The sequence below is a fragment of the Pseudophryne corroboree genome, chromosome 12, assembly GCF_028390025.1.
Source record: "Pseudophryne corroboree isolate aPseCor3 chromosome 12, aPseCor3.hap2, whole genome shotgun sequence".
NCBI classification, from domain to species: Eukaryota; Metazoa; Chordata; class Amphibia; order Anura; family Myobatrachidae; genus Pseudophryne; species Pseudophryne corroboree.
In genome coordinates, this window is record NC_086455.1 from 170,472,529 (window position 1) to 170,493,186 (window position 20,658).

General features: G+C 52.9%; 1 protein-coding gene across 9 annotated transcripts in view; it reads right to left on the minus strand.

The window, feature by feature from the left end:
• Positions 1-9,317, minus strand: part of KLC1 (kinesin light chain 1) — an 88,810-nt gene extending 79,493 nt beyond the window's left edge. For 3 of the 9 annotated variants that reach the window (XM_063948520.1, XM_063948518.1, XM_063948521.1), the window contains exon 1: positions 9,109-9,316. The gene's annotated coding sequence lies outside the window, so the exon portion shown is untranslated. Of the gene's footprint in view, positions 1-9,108 lie in introns of all 9 variants that reach the window. The other 6 variants (XM_063948523.1, XM_063948522.1, XM_063948524.1 and 3 more) reach the window with 3 other exon arrangements.
• Between the last annotated feature and the right edge of the window lie 11,341 nt (positions 9,318-20,658).

The window sequence follows — 20,658 nt, forward strand, 5'->3', positions numbered from 1 at the left end:
TGAGTGGTATTCAATTCTGAGTGATGTGTCGTTGTCACTGTTATGTTCAGCTACACATATTACCGATTAAACATTAGAGAATCTACACTCACTTTCCTGAGCAATGAGCAAAGAGCCTCAACATTCCGGCCAAACTCCGCACACTGCGCTCAGAATTTAATAGCCCCCTACTGTAACAACTTAGTATTTATTGGTGAATGTTATAAAATACCATTTATTAAAAGATCAAATTCTTTGACTGGCAACTTACTACTAAACATTACATACTAGAAACGCCCGATAGCAAACCGTTCCTGCCATTATACAGACGCACTCGTCTCCCACAGTCTTTACAGTGATTTGTGACAGCCATAGTCCCATACTGTAATAGCTGCAATTTACAGGTCATGTTGATCGTGTATACACAATAACTAACCAGTTCCGAGACCGATATATGTGACTATATTACCGTCAGCGAGGAGTCTGCCTTCATAGACACCCATGTGTGTGAGAAAAAAAGGCTGAAGCTCCACTCCCAGCTGCACCAGATTTTGGGGGTGATTCCGACTTGATTGTAGCTGTTCTACGATCAGGAACATGGACATGCGGGGGGACGCCCAGCACCGTCGCAGAAGTGCAAAAGCATCGCACAGCGGCGATGCTTTTTCACTTCAGGAGTAGCTCCCGGCCAGCGCAGCTTTAGCGTGCTGGCTGGGAGATACCCGCTGCGGCCCACCCCTCGCGTGGTCCGGCCAAGCCTGTTGGCCAGACCGCGCCCACAAAATGGTGGCCAAACGCCGCCGTGCCACCTCCTCCTCCCGCCCAGCGACCGCCTCTGCTTGTCAATCAGACAGAGGCGATCGATAGGAAACGACAGCCGTCGGCCATCAGCCATGCGCCAGCACACTGCGGCATCAGCGCATGCACAGCTCTGACCTGATCGCTGCGCTGCAAAGACCTACAGCAAGCGAATAGCTCAGAGAGAATGACCCCCAATGCTTCCTGCTTCTCTTCCTCCCACTTCCTCTGTCCCCCCCCCCCCCCCCATCCACACAGCTTGAGACCATCTTCCAGGCTCTTCTTCCATTAGCTGCAGATTCCGATTGTGAAATAAAGGTCTGTTTAAAGCGGAATAGTAATCATAGCGTGTGCATACATTATAACCCTGTATGCTATAAGCATTATTATATAGCACGGCTAGCAAAACCATTATATAAACGCAATAAATAATATAAGAGACACTCCCTGGACCTCCACTGCAGGGTCTGCTCAGAGTTCATCCTCTAATGCCATCTGCTTACACCGCTCCCTGACCCTCAGAGACGTATATATTCTGTTTTACTGCATAATCCCCAAATAATCCCACCACTCTCTGGAATTACACCCATCGCACCCCCCGCAGTACCACAGTGTCACCAGGAACGGTCACCATGTCTTCCCCAGAGCAACAGTCCACATTGCAGAACACCCAGGGCCATGACAGTACAACATTATATAGGACAGTATAATGGAGTATTTACAGCTGCCCTGAATCACCAATAAAAAAGAAAAGAAAAATGCTAATTCAATTTCATAATGTATAATACGATATATATATATCTCATTTAATAGCTTTGAAGAGTAAGCATATCCATCCATAACATAGTTGTCAAAAGCCTGCAAATGTCCATCTACAAAGGGTGCCAGGAGCACGGCTCCCCCAGAACGATACAGCATCCATCCTTACTGAGAACCAATGACTACGGCTCCCCCAGAACGATACAGCATCCATCCTTACTGAGAACCAGTGACTACGGCTCCCCCAGGACTATGCAGCATCCATCCTTACTGAGAACCAATGACTACGGCTCCCCCAGAACGATACAGCATCCATCCTTACTGAGAACCAATGACTACGGCTCCCCCAGAACGATACAGCATCCATCCTTACTGAGAACCAATGACTACGGCTCCCCCAGGACTATGCAGCATCCATCCTTACTGAGAACCAGTGACTACGGCTCCCCCAGAACGATACAGCATCCATCCTTACTGAGAACCAATGACTACGGCTCCCCCAGAACGATAAAGCATCCATCCTTACTGAGAACCAATGACTACGGCTCCCCCAGGACTATGCAGCATTCACCATTACTGAGAACCAATGACTACGGCTCCCCCAGAACGATACAGCATCCATCCTTACTGAGAACTAATGACTACGGCTCCCCAGGACTATGCAGCATCCATCCTTACTGAGAACCAATGACTACGGCTCCCCCAGAACGATACAGCATCCATCCTTACTGAGAACCAATGACTATGGCTCCCCCAGAACGATACAGCATCCATCCTTACTAAGAACCAATGACTACGGCTCCCCCAGAACGGTACAGCATCCATCCTTACTGAGAACCAATGACTACGGCTCCCCCAGGACTATGCAGCATCCATCCTTACTGAGAACCAATGACTACGGCTCCCCCAGAACGATACAGCATCCATCCTGAGAACCAATGACTACGGCTCCCCCAGAACGATACAGCATCCATCCTTACTGAGAACCAATGACTATGGCTCCCCCAGAACGATACAGCATCCATCCTTACTAAGAACCAATGACTACGGCTCCCCCAGAACGGTACAGCATCCATCCTTACTGAGAACCAATGACTACGGCTCCCCCAGGACTATGCAGCATCCATCCTTACTGAGAACCAGTGACTACGGCTCCCCCAGAACGATACAGCATCCATCCTGAGAACCAATGACTACGGCTCCCCCAGAACGATACAGCATCCATCCTTACTGAGAACCAATGACTACGGCTCCCCCAGAACGATACAGCATCCATCCTTACTGAGAACCAATGACTATGGCTCCCCCAGAACGATACAGCATCCATCCTTACTAAGAACCAATGACTACGGCTCCCCCAGAACGGTACAGCATCCATCCTTACTGAGAACCAATGACTACGGCTCCCCCAGGACTATGCAGCATCCATCCTTACTGAGAACCAATGACTACGGCTCCCCCAGAACGATACAGCATCCATCCTGAGAACCAATGACTACGGCTCCCCCAGAACGATACAGCATCCATCCTTACTGAGAACCAATGACTACGGCTCCCCCAGAACGATACAGCATCCATCCTTACTGAGAACCAATGACTACGGCTCCCCCAGGACTATGCAGCATCCATCCTTACTGAGAACCAAAGACTGATGGCTCCCCCAGAACGATACAGCATCCATCCTTACTGAGAACCAATGACTGATGGCTCCCCCAGAACGATACAGCATCCATCCTTACTGAGAACCAATGACTACGGCTCCCCCAGAACGATACAGCATCCATCCTTACTGAGAACCAATGACTACGGCTCCCCCAGAACGATACAGCATCCATCCTTACTGAGAACCAATGACTACGGCTCCCCCAGAACGATACAGCATCCATCCTTACTGAGAACCAATGACTACGGCTCCCCCAGAACGATACAGCATCCATCCTTACTGAGAACCAATGACTGATGGCTCCCCCAGAACGATACAGCATCCATCCTTACTGAGAACCAATGACTACGGCTCCCCAAGAACGAGACAGCATCCATCCTTACTGAGAACCAATGACTACGGCTCCCCCAGAACGATAAAGCATCCATCCTTACTGAGAACCAATGACTACGGCTCCCCCAGAACGATACAGCATCCATCCTTACTGAGAACCAATGACTGATGGCTCCCCCAGGACTATGCAGCATCCATCCTTACTGAGAACCAATGACTACGGCTCCCCCAGGACTATGCAGCATCCATCCTTACTGAGAACCAATGACTACGGCTCCCCCAGGACTATGCAGCATCCATCCTTACTGAGAACCAATGACTACGGCTCCCCCAGGACTATGCAGCATCCATCCTTACTGAGAACCAATGACTACGGCTCCTCCAGAACGACACAGCCTCCCTCTTACTGAGAACCAATGACTGATGGCTCCCCCAGGACTATGCAGCATCCATCCTTACTGAGAACCAATGATTACTGCTCCCCCAAGACTATGCAGCATCCATCCTTACTGAGAACCAATGACTGATGGCTCCCCCAGGACTATGCAGCATCCATCCTTACTGAGAACCAATGACTACGGCTCCCCCAGAACGATACAGCATCCATCCTTACTAAGAACCAATGACTACGGCTCTCCCAGGACTATGCAGCATCCATCCTTACTGAGAACCAATGACTACGGCTCTCCCAGGACTATGCAGCATATAGCAATACAGAGGGAGCATCAATGAACATGGTTCCTTCAGCGCTATATAGCATCTATCTTCACTGGGCTCAGCCATGGTTCCGCAACTGAGCACTGACCATGAGTCCTCTAATACTATATTCCTCAAGAGAGAGACATATCCACCAAGGACCATAGTTTCTCCAATGGTCCAGCATCTATCCATACAGAGTGCAGAATACCATGGATTCTCCAGGACCATACAGCACCAATGAGCACGGTTCCTCCATAGCAATACAGCCTTCATCTCTTCACTGAGACCCAATGTACACGTCTCGCCTAGAACAAAACCTCCACAGGAGCACAGAGGACCATGCCCCATAGTACAGTGCAGCCTCCATCCCCTCACAGGAGCACCAAGGATCATATTCCATAGTACAGTGAAGCCTCCATCCCTCACAGGAGCACCAAGGACCATGCCCCATAGTACAGTGCAGCCTCCATCCCTCACAGGAGCACCAAGGACCATATTCCATAGTACAGTACAGCCTCCATCCCCTCACAGGAGCACCAAGGACCATATTCCATAGTACAGTACAGCCTCCATCCCCTCACAGGAGCACCAAGGACCATGTTCCATAGTACAGTACAGCCTCCATCCCCTCACAGGAGCACCAAGGATCATATTCCATAATACAGTACAGCCTCCATCCCTCACAGGAGCACCAAGGACCATATTCCATAGTACAGTACAGCCTCCATCCCTCACAGGAGCACAGAGAACTATATTCCATAGTACAGTGCAGCCTCCATCCCTCACAGGAGCACCAAGGACCATATTCCATAGTACAGTACAGCCTCCATCCCTCACAGGAGCACCAAGGACCATATTCCATAGTACAGTACAGCCTCCATCCCTCACAGGAGCACAGAGAACTATATTCCATAGTACAGTGCAGCCTCCATCCCTCACAGGAGCACCAAGGACCATATTCCATAGTACAGTACAGCCTCCATCCCCTTACAGGAGCACCAGGGACCATATTCCATAGTACAGTACAGCCTCCATCCCCTCACAGGAGCACCAGGGACCATATTCCATAGTACAGTACAGCCTCCTTCCCCTCACACGAGCACCAATGACCATATTCCATAGTACAGTACAGCCTCCATCCCTCACAGGAGCACAGAGGACCATATTCCATAGTACAGTACAGCCTCCATCCCTCACAGGAGCACCAAGGACCATATTCCATAGTACAGTACAGCCTCCATCCCTCACAGGAGCACAGAGGACCATATTCCATAGTACAGTACAGCCTCCATCCCTCACAGGAGCACCAATGACCATATTCCATAGTACAGTACAGCCTCCATCCCCTCACAGGAGCACCAATGACCATATTCCATAGTACAGTACAGCCTCCATCCCCTCACAGGAGCACCAAGGACCATGTTCCATAGTACAGTACAGCCTCCATCCACTCACAGGAGCACCAAGGATCATATTCCAAAATACAGCACAGCCTCCATCCCTCACAGGAGCACCAAGGACCATATTCCATAGTACAGTACAGCCTCAATCCCTCACAGGAGCACAGAAAACTATATTCCATAGTACAGTACAGCCTCCATCCCTCACAGGAGCACAGAGTACCATGCCCCATAGTACAGCACAGCCTCCATCCCTCACAGGAGCACCAAGGACCATATTCCATAGTACAGCACAGCCTCCATCCCTCACAGGAGCACCAAGGACCATATTCCATAGTACAGTGCAGCCTCCATCCCCTCACACGAGCACCAAGGACCATATTCCATAGTACAGTACAGCCTCCATCCCCTCACGGGAGCACCAAGGACCATATTCCATAGTACAGTACAGTCTCCATCCCCTCACAGGAGCACCAAGGACCATATTCCATAGTACAGTGCAGCCTCCATCCCTCACAGGAGCACCAAGGACCATATTCCACAGTACAGTCTCCATCCCCTCACAGGAGCACCAAGGACCATATTCCATAGTACAGTACAGCCTCCATCCCTCACAGGAGCACCAAGGACCATATTCCATAGTACAGTGCAGCCTCCATCCCTCACAGGAGCACCAAGGACCATATTCCATAGTACAGTACAGCCTCCATCCCCTCACAGGAGCACCAAGGACCATATTCCATAGTACAGTACAGTCTCCATCCCCTCACAGGAGCACCAAGGACCATATTCCATAGTACAGTACAGCCTCCATCCCCTCACAGGAGCACCAAGGACCATGGGCCTAATTCAGATCTGATCGCAGCAGCAAATTTGTTAGGTAATGGGCAAAACCATGTGCACTGCAGGGGGGGCAGATGTAACATGTGCAGAGATAGTTAGATGTGGGTGGGTTATATTGTTTCTGTGCAGGGTAAATACTGGCTGCTTTATTTTTACACTGAAATTTAGATTTCAGTTTAAACACACCCCACCCAAATCTAACTCTCTCTGCACATGTTACATCTGCCCCACCTGCAGTGCACATGGTTTTGTCCATTTGCTAACAAATTTGCTGCTGCGATCAGATCTGAATTAGGCCCCATGTCCCATAGTACAATACAGACTATCCCTGCAAAGAAGCACCAAGGACTATAGAACAATGCAGCCTCCATCCCTGCGCAGAAGCATGTGCAGTCAATCAATAATCGCCCGCCGTGCACAAACACACAGCAGCGATCAGGTCTGAATCGGGCCCTATATCCCATAGTAAGCAATACAGCCTCCATCCCTGAACAGGAGCACCAAGGACCATGCCCCATAGCACAATACAGCCTCCATCCCTGCACAGGAGCACAGAGGACCATGTCCCATAGTACAATACAGCCTCCATCCCTGCACAGGAGCACAGAGGACCATGCCCCATAGTACAATACAGCCTCCATCCCTGCACAGAGGACCATGCCCCATAGTACAATACAGCCTCCATCCCTGCACAGGAGCACAGAGGACCATGCCCCATAGTACAATACAGCCTCCATCCCTGCACAGGAGCACAGAGGACCATGCCCCATAGCACAATACAGCCTCCATCCCTGCACAGGAGCACCAAGGACCATGTCCCATAGTACAATACAGCCTCCATCCCTGCACAGGAGCAAAGATGACCATGCCCCATAGTACAATACAGCCTCCATCCCTGCACAGAGGACCATGCCCCATAGCACAATACAGCCTCCATACCTGCACAGGAGCAAAGATGACCATGCCCCATAGTACAATACAGCCTCCATCCCTGCACAGGAGCACAGAGGACCATGCCGCACAGTACAATACAGCCTCCATACCTGCACAGGAGCACAGAGGACCATGCCCCATAGCACAATACAGCCTCCATACCTGCACAGGAGCACAGAGGACCATGCCCCATAGCACAATACAGCCTCCATCCCTGCACAGGAGCAAAGATGACCATGCCCCATAGTACAATACAGCCTCCATCCCTGCACAGAGGACCATGCCCCATAGCACAATACAGCCTCCATACCTGCACAGGAGCAAAGATGACCATGCCCCATAGTACAATACAGCCTCCATCCCTGCACAGGAGCACAGAGGACCATGCCGCACAGTACAATACAGCCTCCATCCCTGCACAGGAGCACAGAGGGCCATGCCGCACAGTACAATACAGCCTCCATCCCTGCACAGGAGCACAGAGGACAATACAGCCTCCATCCCTGCACAGAGGACCATGCCCCATAGTACAATACAGCCTCCATACCTGCACAGAGGACCATGCCCCATAGTACAATACAGCCTTCATCCCTGCACAGGGGCACACAGGGCCATGCCCCATAGTACAATACAGCCTCCATCCCTGCACAGGAGCACAGAGGACAATACAGCCTCCATCCCTGCACAGAGGACCATGCCCCATAGTACAATACAGTCTCCATCCCTGCATAGGAGCACAGAGGACCATGCCCCATATTACAATACAGACTCCATCCCTGCACAGGTGCACAGAGGACCATGTCCCATAGTACAATACAGCCTCCATCCCTGCACAGAGGACCATGCCTCATAGTACAATACAGCCTCCATCCCTGCACAGAGGACCATGCCTCATAGTACAATACAGCCTCCATCCCTGCACAGGAGCACAGAGGACCATGTCCCATAGCACAATACAGCCTCCATCCCTGCACAGGAGCACAGAGGACCATGCCTCATAGTACAATACAGCCTCCATCCCTGCACAGAGGACCATGCCTCATAGCACAATACAGCCTCCATCCCTGCACAGGAGCACAGAGGACCATGCCCCATAGTACAATACAGCCTCCATCCCTGCACAGGAGCACAGAGGACCATGCCCCATAGCACAATACAGCCTCCATCCCTGCACAGAGGACCATGCCCCATAGCACAATACAGCCTCCATCCCTGCACAGAGCACCATGCCCCATAGTACAATACAGCCTCCATCCCTACACAGAGGACCATGCCCCATAGTACAATACAGCCTCCATCCCTACACAGAGGACCATGCCCCATAGTACAATACAGCCTCCATCCCTGCACAGGAGCACAGAGGACAATGCAGCCTCCATCCCTGCACAGGAGCACAGAGGACAATGCAGCCTCCATCCCTGCACAGGAGCACAGAGGACAATGCAGCCTCCATCCCTGCACAGGAGCACAGAGGACAATGCAGCCTCCATCCCTGCACAGGAGCACAGAGGACAATGCAGCCAGTACAAGGTCTTCCTGACAGCCATGCTGCCTCCATCCCCGGGTCTCCCGCATAATGACAGCCACCCTCCATGATGAGACCCTGCGCCTCCTCCCCTCACACACTCACCACGCTGATCCCCCCTTGTGTACACCGTCACACCCGGACTCACACCCCCAGCCGCCCCCTCTCCTCCATACCGTTCAGCGGTCAGTGCCGCCGCAGCGCTCTCCACGGGCAATGGATGATGTGTCTGGGGATCTGTCACAGGCCCGGGCCCTGGCCTCTACTAGCTGACAGCCGCCGGGGTCCCTGAGCGCATCCTCCCCGCCTGCTGCTGCTGCGCTGCCGGTATCCGCCTGTCTGCTGCTGCGCCCCAATGAAAATGGCGATCTCTCCTCCCCGCCCACAATGCACCGCGAGCAGCCATGATGTAATGTGTCACTGAGGGAGGGAGGGCAGATCTGTCACTAAGGGAGGCGGGGGCAGATCTGTCACTGAGGGAGGCGGGGGCAGATCTGTCACTGAGGGGGGGCAGATGTGTCACTGAGAGGGGGGGCAGATCTGTTACTGAGGGAGGCGGGGGCAGATCTGTCACTGAGGGAGGGGGGCAGATCTGTCACTAAGGGAGGCGGGGGCAGATCTGTCACTGAGGGAGGCGGGGGCAGATCTGTCACTGAGAGAGGGGGGCAGATCTGTCACTGCGGGAGGCGGGGGCAGATCTGTCACTGAGAGAGGGGGGCAGATGTGTCACTGAGAGAGGGGGGCAGATGTGTCACTGAGAGAGGCGGGGGCAGATCTGTCACTGAGAGAGGGGGGCAGATCTGTCACTGAGGGAGGCGGGGGCAGATCTGTCACTGAGAGAGGGGGGCAGATCTGTCACTGAGAGAGGGGGGCAGATGTGTCACTGAGAGAGGGGGCAGATCTGTCACTGAGAGAGGCGGGGGCAGATCTGTCACTGAGAGAGGGGGGCAGATCTGTCACTGAGGGAGGCGGGGGCAGATCTGTCACTGAGAGAGGGGGGCAGATGTGTCACTGAGAGAGGGGGCAGATGTGTCACTGAGAGAGGGGGCAGATCTGTCACTAAGGGAGGCGGGCAGATCTGTCACTGAGAGAGGGGGGCAGATGTGTCACTGAGAGAGGGGGCAGATGTGTCACTGAGAGAGGGGTCAGATGTGTCACTGAGAGGGGGCAGATGTGTCACTGAGAGAGGGGGCAGATGTGTCACTGAGAGAGGGGGCAGATGTGTCACTGAGGGGGGGGGCAGATGTGTCACTGAGAGAGGGGGGCAGATGTGTCACTGAGAGGGGGGCAGATGTGTCACTGAGAGGAGGGGCAGATGTGTCACTGAGAGGGGGGGGCAGATGTGTCACTGAGAGAGGGGGGCAGATGTGTCACTGAGAGGGGGCTGGTCTGTCACTGAGAGAGGGGGGCAGATCTGTCACTGAGAGAGGGGGGGCAGATCTGTCACTGAGAGAGGGGGGCAGATGTGTCACTGAGAGGGGGGGCAGATGTGTCACTGAGAGGAGGGGCAGATCTGTCACTGAGTGGGGGGCAGATCTGTCACTGAGAGAGGGGGGCAGATCTGTCACTGAGAGAGGGGGGCAGATCTGTCACTGAGAGAGTGGGGGCAGATCTGTCACTGAGAGAGTGGGGGGCAGATCTGTCACTGAGAGAGGGGGCAGATCTGTCACTGAGGGAGGGGGGCAGGTCTGTTACTGAGAGGGGGGGCAGATCTGTCACTGAGAGAGGGGGGCAGATCTGTTACTGAGAGAGTGGGGCAGATCTGTCACTGAGGGAGGGGGGCAGGTCTGTCACTGAGAGAGGGATGGCAGATCTGTCACTGAGAGAGGGGGGCAGGTCTGTCACTGAGAGAGGGGGCAGATCTGTCACTGAGAGAGGGGAGACAGATCTGTCACTGAGAGAGGGAGGGGCAGATCTGTCACACAGAGGGGGCAGATCTGTCACACAGAGGGGGCAGATCTGTCACTGAGAGAGTGGGGCAGATCTGTCACTGAGGGAGGGGGGGCAGGTCTGTCACTGAGAGAGGGAGGGCATATCTGTCACTGAGAGAGGGGGGCAGGTCTGTCACTGAGAGAGGGGGGGCAGATATGACAATGAGAGGGGTCAGATCTGTCACTGAAAGAGGGGGGAAGATCTATCACTGAGATAGGGGACAGATGTGTCACTGAGGGAGGGGGGCAGGTCTGTCACATAGAGAGGGGGGCAGATCTGTCACTGAGAGAGGGGGCAGATGTATCACTGAGAGAGGGGGGCAGATGTGTCACTGAGGGAGGGGGGCAGGTCTGTCACTGAGAGAGGGGGGAGATCTGTCAGTGAGAGAGAGGGGGCAGATATGACACTGGGGGGGGCAGATCTGTCACTGAGAGAGGGGGGGCAGATCTGTCACTGAGAGAAGGGGCAGATCTGTCACAGAGAGGGGGGCAGATGTGTCACTGAGGGAGGGGGCAGATCTGTCACTGAGAGAAGGGGTCAGATGTGTCACTGAGAGAGGGGGCAGATCTGTCACTGAGGGAGGGGGGCAGGTCTGTTACTGAGAGGGGGGGGCAGATCTGTAACAGAGAGGGGGGCAGATCTGTCACTGAGAGAGGGGGGCAGATCTGTCACCGAGAGAAGAGGGGGCAGGTCTGTCACTGAGAGAGGGGGCAGATCTGTCACTGAGAGGGGGGCAGATATGACACTGAGAGGGTGGGTAGATCTGTCACTGAGAGAGGGGGGCAGATCTGTCACTGAGAGAGGGGAGCAGATGTGTCACTGAGAGAGGGGGGGCAGATGTGTCACTGAGAGAGGGGGGCAGATCTGTCACTAAGGGAGGGGGGGCAGGTCTGTCACTGAGAGAGGGGGCAGGTCTGTCCCTGAGAGAGGGAGGGCAGATCTGTCACTGAGGGAGGGGGGCAGGTCTGTCACTGAGAGGGGTCAGATCTGTCACTGAGAGGGGGGGCAGATATGACACTGAGAGGGGTCAGATCTGTCACTGAGAGAGGGGGGGCAGATATGACACTGAGAGGGGTCAGATCTGTCACTGAGAGAGGGGGGCAGATATGACACTGAGAGAGGTCAGATCTGTCACTGAGACAGGGGGGGGCAGATCTATCAATGAGATAGGGTGCAGATGTGTCACTGAGGGAGGGGGCAGGTCTGTCACTGAGAGAGAGGGCAGTTCTGTCACTGAGAGAAGAGGGGGCAGGTCTGTCACTGAGAGAGGGGGCAGATCTGTCACTGAGAGGGGGGCAGATGTGTCACTGAGGGAGGGAGCAGATGTGTCACTGAGAGAAGGGGGGCAGAAGTGTCACTGAGAGAGGGGGCAGATCTGTCACTAAGGGAGGGGGCAGGTCTGTCTCTGAGAGAGGGGGAGATCTGTCAGTGAGAGAGAGGGGGCAGATATGACACTGGGGGGGCAGATCTGTCACTGATAGAGGGGGGCAGATTTGTCACTGAGAGAAGGGGCAGATCTGTCACAGAGAGGGGGACAGATCTGTCACTGAGAGAGGGGGGCAGATCTGTCACTGAGAGAGGGGGGCAGATCTGTCACTGAGAGAAGAGGGGGCAGTCTGTCACTGAGAGAGGGGGCAGATCTGTCACTGAGAGGGGGGCAGATATGACACTGAGAGGGTGGGCAGATCTGTCACTGAGAGAGGGGGCAGATCTGTCACTGAGGGAGGGAGGCAAATGTGTAACTGAGAGAGGGGGCAGGTCTGTCACTGAGGGAGGGGGCAAATCTGTCACTGAGAGAGAGGGGGCAGGTCTGTCACTGAGATAGAGGGGCAGATCTGTCACTGAGGGAGGGGGGCAGATCTGTCACTAAGAGAGAGGGGGCAGATCTGTCACTGAGCGAGAGGGGGCAGGTCTGTTACTGAGAGAGAGGCTGCAGGTCTGTCACAGAGAGAGGGGGGCAGATATGTCACTGAGAGGGCAGGTCTGTCACTGAGAGACTGAGGGGGCAGGTCTGTCACTGAGAGAGAGGGGGCAGATCTGTCACTGAGAGAGAGGGGGCAGATCTGTCACTGAGAGAAGGGGTCAGATCTATCACTGAGAGAGAGGGGGCAGATCTATCACTGAGAGAGAGGGGGCAGATCTGTCACTGAGGGGGCAGGTCTGTCACTGAGAGAGGGGGGCAGATCTGTCACTGAGGGAGGGAGGCAAATGTGTCACTGAGTGGGCAAATCTGTCACAGAGAGGGGGGGCGGATCTGTCACTGAGGGCGGGGGAGCAGATCTTTCAATGAGAGAGGGGGGCAAATGTGTCACTGAGGGAGGGGGGCAGGTCTGTCACTGAGAGAGAGGGGCAGATCTGTCACTGAGGGAGGGGGGCAGATCTGTCACTGGAGGGAGGGGGGCTGATCTGTCACTGAGAGAGAGGGGGCAGATGTGTCACTGAGAGAGGGGGGGCAGGTCTGTCACTGAGGGAGGGGGGGCAGATGTGTCACTGAGAGAGGGGGCAGGTCTATCACTGAGGGAGGGGAGGCAGATGTGTTACTGAGAGAGGGGGGCAGGTCTGTCACTGAGGGAGGGGGCAGATGTGTCACTGAGAGAGGGGGCAGGTCTATCACTGAGGGAGGGGGGGCAGATGTGTCACTGAGAGAGGGGGCAGATGTGTCACTGAGGGAGGGGGGCAGGTCTGTCACTGAGAGGGCAGTTCTGTCACTGAGAGAAGAGGGGGCAGGTCTGTCACTGAGAGAGGGGGCAGATCTGTCACTGAGAGGGGGCAGATGTGTCACTGAGGGAGGGGGCAGATCTGTCACTGAGAGAAGGGGGGCAGATGTGTCACTGAGAGAGGGGGCAGATCTGTCACTGAGGGAGGGGGGCAGGTCTGTCACTGAGAGAGGGGGGAGATCTGTCAGTGAGAGAGAGAGGGGGCAGATATGACACTGGGGGGCAGATCTGTCACTGAGAGGGGGGGCAGATTTGTCACTGAGAGAAGGGGCAAATCTGTCACAGAGAGGGGGGCAGATGTGTCACTGAGGGAGGGGGCAGATCTGTCACTGAGAGAAGGAGGGCAGATGTGTCACTGAGAGAGGGGGGGCAGATCTGTCACTGAGGGAGGGGGGCAGGTCTGTTACTGAAAGGGGGGCAAATCTGTCACTGAGAGAGGGGGGCAGATCTGTCACTGAGAGAGGGGGGCAGATCTGTCACTGAGAGAAGAGGGGCAGGTCTGTCACTGAGAGAGGGGGCAGATCTGTCACTGAGAGGGGGGTAGATATGACACTGAGAGGGTGGGCAGATCTGTCACTGAGAGAGGGGGGCAGATCTGTCACTGAGGGAGGGAGGCACATGTGTAACTGAGAGAGGGGGCAGGTCTGTCACTGAGGGAGGGGGCAAATCTGTCACTGAGAGAGAGGGGGCAGGTCTGTCACTGAGATAGAGGGGCAAATCTGTCACTGAGGGAGGGGGGCAGATCTGTCACTGAGAGAGAGGGGGCAGATCTGTCACCGAGAGAGAGGGGGCAGGTCTGTTACTGAGAGAGAGGCTGCAGGTCTGTCACAGAGAGAGGGGGGCAGATATGTCACTGAGAGGGCAGGTCTGTCACTGAGAGACTGAGGGGGGCAGGTCTGTCACTGAGAGAGAGGGGGCAGATCTGTCACTGAGAGAGAGGGGGCAGATCTGTCACTGAGAGAAGGGGGCAGATCTATCACTGAGAGAGAGGGGGCAGATCTGTCACTGAGGGGGCAGGTCTGTCACTGAGAGAGGGGGGCAGATCTGTCACTGAGGGAGGGAGGCAAATGTGTCACTGAGGGGGCAAATCTGTCACAGAGAGGGGGGGCAGGTCTGTCACTGAGGGCGGGGGGCAGATCTTTCAATGAGAGAGGGGGGCAAATGTGTCACTGAGGGAGGGGGGCAGGTCTGTCACTGAGAGAGAGGGGCAGATCTGTCACTGAGGGAGGGGGCAGATCTGTCACTGGAGGGAAGGGGGCTGATCTGTCACTGAGAGAGAGGGGGCAGATGTGTCACTGAGAGAGGGGGGGCTGGTCTGTCACTGAGGGAGGGGGGCAGATGTGTCACTGAGAGAGGGGGCAGGTCTATCACTGAGGGAGGGGGGGCAGATGTGTCACTGAGAGAGGGGGGGCAGGTCTGTCACTGAGGGAGGGGGGCAGATGTGTCACTGAGAGAGGGGGGGCAGGTCTGTCACTGAGGGAGGGGGGCAGATGTGTCACTGAGAGAGGGGGCAGGTCTGTCACTGAGGGAGGGGGGCAGATCTGTTACTGAGGGAGGGGGGGCAGGTCTGTCACTGAGGGAGGGGGGGCAGGTCTGTCACTGAGGGGGGGCAGATGTGTCACTGAGAGAGGGGGGGCTAGTAATTGGATGTTGATCTGTGTCTGGAGTGGAGTGTTTGACAGGATGGACTTAAACACAGGTAAGAGCGGACAGCAATGGCAGATCACTGATGCTGAACGCACAGATTAATTGACACTAACGACAATGTGACAGAGAACTGTAACCCTGACTGCGAGTGTCAACTGCTTCCAAAATGTGGATTGTAGGCAGTACAGTCTGTTCATGTCGGTTGTGGTACCACTGGGTCCACACTAAGGGGTCTATTTACTAAGCCTTGGACCGAGATAAAGTAGCAGCCAATCAACTAGTAACTGTCATGTCACAGGCTGTGTTTGAAAAATGACAGTGAAGAGCTGATTGTCTGGTACTTTATCTCCGTCCATTTTATCTCCATTCAAGGCTTAGTAAATAGACCCCTTTCTCCGGCTGACTTCTTATGGGCGAGATCCATATTGTTGACCAGTAGAAGCAGATCAGTAGTGGATCTTGCTACGGGCACACAGAATTTTTGCCCGGGGAGCCGACATCCGGAGGGCGACGCCGCTGTGGCAAGATCCGCTACTGGTGGTGCAACCCAGTGCTGTGCTGTCACTGCTGTGCGGTGCGCAATGACGTCATCGCGCACCGCACGGCATTCTGGGACTGGCACATAGACACTAGGGGTCATAATTGACCTCTAGTGTCTATGCGGTGCTATGGGAGAGACATCATGACGTCTCTCCCATAGATCCGAGGAGCGGCGACCGGAGACGGAAGGCAGCAGCGGTTGGGAAACAGGAGCGGGGATGGTGAGTATTAATTTATTTTTATTTTTGTTTTATTTATTTTTTTGTAAGCGGCACAAACTAGGGGGCACAAAAGGGGGCACAACTCTACTGGGGGCACAAATGGGGGCACAACTCTACAAACTCTACAGGGGGCATAACTGACCACGCCCCTTAATGAAGCCACACCCCTATATTCGCCCGGGGCGCCACAGGGGCTAGAACTGGCCCTGAAGCAGATGTATGAATTAATGTGTAGCTGGTTGTAGAAGACCTCCAGTGTAGTCTACAAGGCTTTTCATGTCCCCCATGATGTTGTTGTTTGGACCAATGTTGACTGCCAGGAGGCAAGTGTGCTAGAGCATATATGGTGAATGTGAGCCTCTAAAACACTGTTGGATGGTCACTGATTTAATGGCTAGGTTAGAGAAAAGCCCTGAGCCTAGCGGAATAACTTGCCTCACTTTGGGAGCAGAGGAGAGACACGTCAGCTATTGGGGATGTCTGATTCCCATGACAAGTTGAGGCTCCAGTATATGAGAATAGACCGATGAAAGTATAGTCACCTTCTGCAATAGAGGGGTGTGAAGTTCTGTCACCGGGGTCACCTTCTGCAATAGAGGGGTGTGAAGTTCTGTCACCGGGGTCACCTTCTGCAATAGAGGGGTGTGAAGTTCTGTTTAGTGCAGTTTCTAAGTCAGTATATTCAATAGTAAAAAAAACAAGTCTGCCAACGCTTCTAGGTTTCCGTGGTCCTGCTGCTAAGCGCTTGCAATCGGTCTCTGCATGGATTTTTAGCTCAGCGTTTTGAAGAGCAGTGGTGCACATGATATTTTCCCTGCGGGAACTGATCACATGAAGCCAGAAACTCTTATCATGCAGAACCCCCTCTCTTTTATTTATGAAAGGACTCTAACTAAATAAAATTTTCTTCCCCCCTCAAATAAATCCCTCTCATACCCATAACCGGCATAACAGCGGGGTTACCAAGTGCAGGAATGGATACCTGCGTAATACAGAACCAATCAACCGCTCAGTGGTGCAGGGAATATAGGGCCTTGTGCGAAATCGGACGGCGGACGATTATCGAATGACTGCACATCCATATGCATCGCAATGCGCAGGCGCGAGCCCAAACAGCGACAGCGAGCCCAAACAGCAATTTCAAATGCTAGGCGTATGTAAGGTGATTGACGTTCGTGGGTAGTAACTGGCCATTTTCTGGGAGTGTCAGGAAAAACGCAGGCATGCCCAAGCGTTTTCAGGGCGTGTGTGTGACGTCAGCTCCGGCCCCGATCAGCCTGTGTGTATCGCACTGTAGGAGTAAGTCCTGGGCTGCGCACACACTGCGCAGAATGGAGACATCATTCGATGGTGAGTGAGTTGTGAACGGATTTGCAGATGTTCGCTGTATGGCGAAGTTTTCGCACACTTGCACGGGGCGGGTTTTCACTTTCTATGGGCAGCGGCTATCTGATCGCAGACCTCTGCTATCAGGTCTGTATTAGGCCCATAGTTTGAAGAACATATCAAATTAATTAGACACAAAAATAACTAAGAATAAACTGCTGTTATCAGATCAGACATGTAGGACTGGACACGGGCGTCAGTACACGTAAATCTTCCTCACGTTCTCACACATCATGAATGCCGTTTGTGGTGTTCAGAATAATCTATCAGTTCCTCAGGAAAGTGCCTGTGTATAAAGATTGCCAGCAATGCAAAGACTCTGAAGCTAAACTCGTCATAAGAGGTGTTATATGGGAGCTGTGCTTACACCCCGCACCCTGAATCTACGGGGGTTCCTCTCAGAAATGTCCACTTTCTGTCAGCTAGTCCCTGTCCTGGCATTTATCCCTAATGCAGTAACATGTACAGAAAGCTGCAGCATTTCAGGCTGGAACATCAAATCTCTAAATGCGACCAGCATAGCGCCTCTGAACCTCTTAGCACGCCATGGACTTTACTTGGTTATGGATCAATGGGTCAACCTGGGGTGGACCACTATTGATTGACATTGACAAGGTCAACATAGGAAACATGTCAACATAGTAAAAAAAAAAGGTCGACACATAAGGTCGACATGAGGTGTGGTTTTTTTATGTTTTTGGTGTTGTTTTCTCCATAACATGACCAGGAACCCCAGTTAGTGCACCACGTCCCGTTGCATGCGGGCAAGGTGCCGCACTCGCTACTGCTGCGCTACACACAGGTTACCACTCCCAATCGTAGTTCACGTGGATGGTAAATGATGAAAAAGACCTACTGACTGACGACCTAACATCCGGATACCACTTTACTTACAACATATATCCACTATGTGGACTATTGCCATGACGGGAGGGGGGGGGGGGGGGCGGTCGTTCTGCTTTTTTCAATATTGATGTCATCTAAGGAAGCAATGGGTAAAGGATTGTGGGCCTAATTCATTATGGATCGCTACTGAGGCTGAAATGGTGATTTTCTCAAACCTGCTACTGCTAAAAGTCATATGTGAAGAGCCGCCCGGAAAGGGTAAAATACGCCCACTGACACATCCGCAAATATGCAAATGCATTAGCAGAATCGCAGTGCATATGCAATAAACAAGCACCATTGACATTTGCGGCTGACCCATGCCCATAGTTGCCTACATTTTGGCTGCCTCCTCCGGTAGGAGGCAGCCAGGACGGCTTAGCAGGGGGCAAAGGGAGGCATAACTGGAAGGAGCAGGGGGCGTGGCCTCAAGAACACGTCATCGTGACCCCACCCCCACTACACTATGCCCAGATTACCGGAATAGTGGGGGCAGGGGCCGGGGTCACAATGATGCAAATCGCGTCATCGGCAACCCCACTGCAGGAGACACTTCAGTGTTTCCCCAGAGGGTAAAACCAGAGAAAACAATAACTGCTTAAAAGCGCCTCTAATTATACAGAAATAAATAAAAGTTACCTGATACTATCCGCTGCCGTGAAAAACACTGCGTATGTGTTTATAAACAATTATGTCAATAGAGAAAAACGGCTGCGCAAGGTAGCAGGGGAAATTCAAAAACAAAGAGCTGACGTGTATAAAAAGTGGAAATTTATTTAAATAAGGGGTTAAAACATGTATACATACAAATAATATAATAAAACTTATTTGATACCATGAAATAATATTGTTGCTTTGCACCCTGATGATAAGAAATAAAAACTATCAAGCCAATATTGATATTTGGATAGCAGCAATAAACACTATATCAGTGGATATACTCCAGACCAGGCTTTTTCAACCAGTGTGCCGCGACCAGTTGCAAGGTGTGCGGCGGAGCCAGAGCAGCTTCCCGCACCTTCAGAGTGAACTGTTGGCCCGGGCTCTTCTTAGAGGATCAGTCGTGCTCCGACCGTGATTTATGCCTTGAAGACGCGGCGGTGTGATATTATAGGTCACAGCCGCCGCGTCTCACCACCCAGCCAGGCCACACGCCTGTATACACATCTTCCAGTTACCGCCTGCATACACAGCTTTCCTTGCCCACCCACATCCACACCTGCCCGACCACCTGCTGCTCAGTATTCGCAGCACTCCACTATGAACAACCCCCGCCACTGAGGACAGGGAGGAGGACAGCTGACCAGTAGGGGCTAATATTTGTTATTTTATTTCTCCTGTGGGGAGCAATAGGATTTATGTGTGGAGCAATATGATTTATGGGGGGAATAATGTGAATAATTCACGTGGGGAGCAATAGGATTTATGTGGGGAGCAATGTGATTGTTTTTTTTCTGTGTAGGCCAATGTATGTGTGGATTTTTTTTTTTACTATGAGGGCCAATGTGTGTTTTGGGTTTTTTTTTCTGTGGGGAACGGATGGTGTGCCTTGGCAATTTTAAAATATTATTTTTGGTGTGCCGCGAGTAAAAAAAGGTTGAAAATCACTGCTCCAGAGAATGAATGAATGAAAGGCTGCAGTCACTTTGAATGGATACAAAGTAGTTATTCACTAATTGGTGAGATACAATTGTAGCAGTCCTGTGATAAGGATATATATACTGTGCTAGAGATGAACTTAGTAACTGCAAGGTTGAAATACCTCTCCTGTGGGCTGGTACAACCGAGCGTCCTCGGTTGGTGAGTCCTGCAATGCCCACGACGTAGCTGCCTGGAGAAGGAGATATGTGCCGTCCGATAATCGCGGTAGGTTGGGAGCCGCGTATTGAAGAGGGGCGGCGTAGCGTGAGTGACGGTGTAAGTGTGGTGCCGCTTCAGAGACAAAGTGATGACTGTAGCCTTATGCCGTACGGCAACTGCGGGAGGCTGAAAGCCGCGTGCTTGAGAGAGGCGGCTAACGGAGATCACAGTGCAGAGGCTGAGAGCGCTGCTTAGTGACAAAGTGCTGCTTGTGGGTGCAGAGTTCAGGGTATCAGCAGATACAGGTGTGCTAACGCGTTTCGTCACGTGTTCTGGGAAAGTAAGTCATTTTGCCCATGCCTACTCAAGATAATGTGAATATAGTCGCGCTGGGCGCCATGTTTTTAATCGCAGCGTTCACAGATGACATCATATACACGCCCCAAAAATGGCCAAGACACCCTGCTTTTTTCCAACCACTCCCCACAAATGCCATGTTACCACCCACTAACTGTCCCTCTCTGTCAATCAAATTGCATTCCCTTTACAATTAGGCTGCAAAAACAGAGCGATCGCATTTTGACCTTTGTGCATGCGC